The sequence below is a fragment of the Egretta garzetta genome, unplaced genomic scaffold (assembly GCF_000687185.1).
Source record: "Egretta garzetta isolate BGI_Z169 unplaced genomic scaffold, ASM68718v1 scaffold287, whole genome shotgun sequence".
In the NCBI taxonomy this organism is placed as follows: domain Eukaryota; kingdom Metazoa; phylum Chordata; class Aves; order Pelecaniformes; family Ardeidae; genus Egretta; species Egretta garzetta.
Window position 1 is genome coordinate 3,518,026 of NW_009260435.1, and position 6,635 is coordinate 3,524,660.

Sequence of the window (6,635 nt, forward strand, 5' to 3'; positions counted from 1 at the left end):
GGGGCGTGGGGCCGAGCTCTGCTGTCCGCCCGCCCTGCAGCGGTGGCCGAGCGGGTGTCCGGGGGGGGTGAGCAACAGGCGCCGCCGGGGCCGAACTCCTCCGCTGGACTCCACTTCTCTTCCACACTGTGGCTGTTAAAAATAAAGCTTCTGAGGGGATGCCGGGTGTTTAAGAGGCCTTTCCCTCACAGTGCTCGCTGCGGGCAAGAGTTGAAGATTGTTGTCCTGTATGAAGCGCTAACGTAGTCATAAGGGAAGTCGAATTTCTCTGAGTCCTCGCTCTTATCCACCCTCGGACTAGCTGAGGTACTCTCCTCACAGCTGGAAAAGACTCTTGGGAGTTTGTTGTTGCAAACTTTAACAATGTTAGAAAAAATTGTGGCCCGGGAAGAGGCTTTTTGGGGTTTTGAGAGATTAATGCAGTATTTTTCAGTCACATGAACTCAGCTGTGCAGGAACATGATTGCTTTAACCATCACAATCTGTGGACCAAAGCTAATGTGAAACACCTGTTGCTTTTCCATATTGACTTTCATATTGTTCAGCTGGAGGGTTGCTGGGTTTCTGGAAGCTGTTTGCTGCTTAATGTGTTATGGTGGCTGTGTTACCAAATTTAACAACTAGGTGAACTCAAGGTTAGTTGGAGTAGCTGATTCATGAAGTGTCCCTGAATATCTGTTCGATCTCATAGCATGCACTAGGAGACACTCCCTCTGCTCCAACTGTGTGTCAATAGCTCTTCTAAAAGAGCTTTAAATCTCGCAAATTTCTTTTTGAGCTCTCTAAGGCTTTTAGAAGTATTACAGTTCTGTACAGCTCTAAAATAGGAATTGTGGATCTATTAATCTATTTCAGGTACTGAGAATGGCTTAAAAGAAGAGCAAAGGTAGACCAGGGTATACGTGATTTGGTTAATCTAAAAATTACACCTGTCATAATCATGGCCATCTTTCAGTTATTGTTAGGCTGTAGGCTTTCCAGAGCAAAGGTCTCGATGATCTCTGGAGCTCCTAAAACATATGGTACTGCTGTATAAATACTACTTTACTCTCATGATCGCTGCACAGTTCAGGTTCATGTCCTGGAAACATGAGGTCCTTGTTTTTCAGCCATATGCATCTAAACTCATAAATTTACAATATAAAGCCAATAAAACACCGTGTGCATCTTCAGTGTGTGGGTAACAGCGTAGTCTGCAAGAGAAGCAAAGCAAAACCCAGTTTAGCACTGCAAATGCTCATGCAGTTTAAGAGTGAATAGTCTCTAGAGAAAAACAGGATGCGAGACACCTGTAAAGTATGAGAAATGAGGAGAGGTTGGAGTTGCATAACTTAAAGATGGGAGGACTGAGGAGGAATATTAGACTACAAGTACAGAAAAAGTTGGTGCAGAGGTGGGAATAAGCCATTTCACTGGTCCATGGATGATAAAATAATAACTGTTAGCTTAAATTGCAAGAAAGCTATTTAAGATAGCTACAAAGAGTTAAGATCATAGAATCATTTAGGTTGGAAAAGACCTTTAAGATCATCAAGTCCAACCATTAACCTAACCCTGCCATTCCACCACTAAACCCCATCCCTAAGCATGTCATCTGCCTGTCTTTTAAATACCTCCAGGGATGGGGACTTGACCCCTTCCCTGGGCAGCCCGTTCCAGAGCCTGACAACCCTTTCATTGAAAAAATGTTTCCTAATGTCTAGCCTAAACCTGCCCTGGCGCAACTTGAGGCCGTTTCCCCTCGTTGTATCTCCCATTACTAGGGAGAAGAGACCAATACCCACCTCACTACAGCCTCCTCCAGGTAGTTGTAGAGGGCGATAAGGTCTCCCCTCGGCCTCCTTTTCTCCAGACTAAACAACCCCATACAATAAGAAATCCTGTCTAGTTGAAAGGATAGTAAGTTTTTGGAATAGATTGCCTAGGAGTCTTCATCATTGAAACACGCTAACAATAAGCTAGACAGCTATGTTGGAAATAGTATAGGTATGGTTGCTTTGCATCTCTTGGAGGATAGCTTCATATGAGCTCAAGGCTCCTTCCAAACCTGTAATGATATGAAATTGTGATCATCAGGATTGTCTTGCCGCCTTTTAGTTAAGGGGCATTTTGAGGTCACACATTCCTACTATTATAAAACAACAGTCAGGTAACGTATTCCCTTAACAATCTCTGTTCTTTGTCATTTTTATCAGATAAACAAGTGCCTGCTTTTTTGCCTGTTCACAATGTTGGTTGGTTGGGCTGGTTTTTTTGTTGTTCTTGTTTTTGTTCTATTTCTTCTTCTATGACATTACACAGCAGTTTGGGGCCAAGTTGGTCATAGGTGGGTATAATACCAATGCCTTTAATTTTGTATCCAGTTGTCCTTCAACCTGTGTTGAAGTTAGAATTAATCCTAAGGATATTCATGAAGGGCAAGCAGTGCTAGTCTTGACTATTTCAAGTCATAAACAAATCTCTTAGTCTCCATTACTTCCTACCTCCACACTCCCTCAAAAAAACCCTAGCGATAGAATGAAAGAGTGAAGGATATTGTGGCTCTCTGTTTCTTAAGAAAACAAATACCGCTTTGTATAGTATTTCAGGGTTCTGCTGTTGTTTTAAGGGTCCAGATAGAATAAAAGTTGCATTTGCTTCTGAGATGCATTTTTTTTGGAGGCAAGGGATGCTTTAGGGTTGGCTTAAAGAAAATAATAGGCATGTTCTGCTGAAGCTGTTGGAGATCTTCAGGTGAAAGTGGTCTTAATTGTCAGGTTTTCTTTCTCACTTTGTAGTGTAGTATTTTGCCACACAATAGCTTTTGAATAAAGTGAAATGTCCCTTGTTTAATTTTTAGTGACACTGAGCAGGTACTTTTTTTTTGTCTTTACAGTGTTTTGGGGGGACCCAGTTTTCACAGCTGTTGAGTCTTTGAGTTCCTGTTGGTTTGTTCAGAGCTTTTAGTTTCCCGTGTCTCTGAAAATGGTGGACTTTATTTCAGTCACATATATCTCATGATGCACATGTAGGTTTCTTTTTTTTTTTTTTTTTTTTAGCCTGAGAGAGTTCAGATAAATAGGTTTAATAGCCTGAAACACACCTTACTCAGAAAGTACTGGGCTACATTTGTAATCTTAGGGAATACCTTGTATGTATCCTTCAATTGTCATTGATAAGCACAGGCTATTACCTTTCAAAATGTATTCATCTATATTGAGTTCACTTTCAGTAGTGTTGTCTGTATTTCAAAACAGCTTAGTTGCTTTGATTTTTATTAATGGTTTACATGGGATGTGTCTGGAAAAGTTTCTTCTGTATTGCATCTTTCTATTGCTGCATCAGTGCCTTTTTAATTTTAAGTCTTTATTGTGATTCCTAAATAATTTCATTTTATAAGTGTTTTCTTTATTTCCTTTGCTGTTCTTTGCTGCAGTCATAGCTCCTTTTCAGTTCAAGTGCCTTTTGTGTTGTCTTTCTAGTTAGTGTTTTCTGGAGTTAAAAAGCTGTTGCTTAGACCTTTTCTGCAGCCATATCTGTACAGAGGTTCTAAGGGAAGTATAAGCTTTATTGCTAGAGCTCCCTCCTCTCCCTGAGCTTCCCAAATACTTGTTTTTCTTTTTCTTTTTTTTTTTTAAGTTTTGCAGCTACAAGACTGTCTATTAATAGAATTAGGCATTGTTTTGTTGTATAGGAATGTAGCCATGATCTTTAGTAATACCCCAATTCCTAGTTCCTGGAGTCAGTTCTTGGGAATTTTGCCCAGTGGTAATGGGTCTCTGTGAGATACGTAATTCCTGCTAAGCAGTTTTAAAATTTTAATTTCTGGACAGCTTGCTTTTACAGCTGAGAAAATCAGCTCTAGAGATACCTCTGTGGATCCAGTTGTTAGGTGCTTTTGCCTTGTGAATTTCTATTTAGGTTCGGTTCCCAAAACTTTCAGTGGTTCCTCTGAAGAAGCTGGGAGGCAAACTTCAGTTTCCTGGGTGAAGTTTCTAATAGCCTGTTTTATATGCATGCACATTGGGAGCATGGGGCCATGCAGAATACACCTGCTGGGGCTCTTGCATTTCTGGAAAGGCTTTTTGGCCATCACATTGTTTGTTCCTGTGCCTGCCACGTCTTACTTCTAGAGCTGATTTCATAATTCCTGCAATACAGTGAATGTCCTTGGAGCAGGCTGCAGGCAGTTAGCTATCGACTGTTGACTGTAGGGGCCATTGATACCTGTCTGCTCACTAGTCTCACCAAGCAAAGATTTGCAACGCTTTTGTCTGGGATTTTCTAGCTCTTAATGCATAGGTTTTGTAGCGTATAAGCAGCAAATCCCTATTTAAGAAGTGCTGGGCCTGCTTGTGTGCTGTTCAGGTGACCTGCCTCTGTGCTGAAAGACCAATGTAGGAGCAGTTTGCATTGGTATTGCTGTGAAGAGCAGCTCACCTGGTTGTACGGGGTGTTGGCCTCTTGTGTGGGTTTATCTGTGCATGGGTACTAGCCTGTCCACATTTCTAACATTTGGCTGGGACAGTAGTAGTGAATGGTCACAGTTATTTTGTCTGAAGTCTAGAAACTCAGATACTGTTCTTAAATTTTTCACATTCTGCTTGGAAAACATTGCTGGGTTTCTCAGGTGGGGAGCAAAAAGATGCTTTGGGGAAACTCGAGATGATAGATTCAGCGAATCCTTTGGTATTTTGCAAGTGGCTTGACTGATCTAGGTTAATCTTACCAACTTTTAGACATCTGGAAGTCAGAGGCCAGGTTTGCTCTACAGTAAATGCTGGAGGGCCAGCAGAGTTGGAAACTCCAGACGGTTTTCCTTCATGAATGTTTATTTTGGAATAAACTGAATCACTGTCTGGAGTTGCCACCAGAGAGGAAATGTAGATGTTTCTGCTGTAGAGGAACATAGGTGCCTAGCTTTGATTTATATCTAAACCTAGGTGAAATAAATTTCCAGTTCTACTGGTTGCTGGCAGATGTGTTCATGGTCTACTGGCATGCTTGAGAAGCCACTCAATTGCCCGAGTTTGTAGGATGTTTAACTGTAATTGATTTCTTTGGGTAGCCTCATTTTCCAGAGCTTGGTTTTCACCAGGAACCTTCTGTGGCACAAGCGCTGAGTGCTGTTCCCTCTCAAGGCATTGTTTTCACTAGTTTGGTTGTTCTGTGTGTCTTATTTCTTGTGCTTTTTATCCTTGCTGTTAGCTGCTTAGGTTTGTACTCAACCTTCCTATTTTATCTAGGCTGAAGCTAGACATCCTGCCCACATACAGGTGGAGAAATGAGGTCAGTGAAATAATGGGCTGTTCTCACACGTGTGCAGCTGGACAACTTATTTCATCAAAATAACTACCTGCCCTCTTCATTGACTCATTGCTGAGTCACAGTTTTCAGGATCATACGTGATTGAGTGAATTACCCTCTGGTTTTACTGCAGAATCTTTATTATAACAAACAAAAGTCAGTTTGAGTTTGTTTTGGTTTTGTTTATTAAAAAAAAAAATTTACGTGTGTTAGTGTATTAGAATTCAGACTCATGTAGGAATCTTGTCATCCAGGATTTTCACCCAAGATGTTGAATGTGAGTTTTAATTTAAAATAAATCTGGTCTGGTCTTTGTGTTCAGAAATGTCATGTGTGTAGGCATAAAGTGACCTTCCGGTGTGCAGTTCTCACAAATATAAAATGTGGAATTGTCAGTTTAGAAATAATACCTAGCTTAATGCAGTAATATCCAGTCTGCTCAAGCAACATCCATTGCTCTTACTCTTTTTGGCTAAAAAAATTATTTCTCAGTTTATTCTAGAATCGTTTGACAGAATGATACAGAGCTCCTCTGGTGGTGCATTACTTATTTAGGGAAAAGACCATGATATGGTCAAAATTAAGTGCGTGTTTAAAATACATGTGGCTCCCTTTGGAAACTTGAAAACTTCAGAATCTTTTAGGAGCATGGTCCACTTTACCCTGCAACATGGCTGTAAATCATTGGAAAAGTGGGCCTTTTGCCACAAAAGCATGGATTTATTCTTCAAACGGTGACTAAAATCTCATAACTTTTATTGCAAATGATGTATGAAACATAAAAATATGGTGTCTGATCTATATTGGCAATAAATATTTTGTTACTGGCAATTGGCTTCAAACGATCGTAGAATCTTTAATTGTAACAAGTAACCTTAGGCATAAAAGATGAAATGCAGAGCACGTTTACAAGAATCTTTATTGTTTTAATAAAAATGACAAATTATGATCCTGATTCTGCAAAACCTTATCTTTGTATTTATATTTTTACACTGTGATTACCTTCAGGGAAGTCCTTGGGATTTGCTTTCTCTCTGTGAAGCTTAGCATGTTGGTAGGCTTTGTGTGGTTGACAAATTTTAGACTCTCCATTTTTCAAAGCTTTTTTTTCCTAGTTTAAGTGGTGGGTAAGTGCGTATTTGGCATGAGGGGAGATGGGGTCAGAATATATGTTTAAAAAAGTAGTGTTTGCCTGTGCAGTCTTTAGCGTTGTGTTAATATTTGTGCTTTGGCCATATTAATACATATATTTTGTTTTCCTTGTGTTCCATGTTACATTGATCACAATTTGAGTATTAATTTAGGCTTTACATAGGATAAACAAAGACTTGAAGGTTAATATTCCCATT

General features: G+C 40.0%; 1 protein-coding gene across 1 annotated transcript in view; it reads left to right on the forward strand.

Annotated features, from left to right (window-relative positions):
* The window catches only part of ETFA (electron transfer flavoprotein subunit alpha), a 42,287-nt gene that overhangs the window by 9,350 nt on the left and 26,302 nt on the right, over nucleotides 1-6,635 (forward strand). The gene's annotated exons all lie outside the window — the stretch shown is intronic.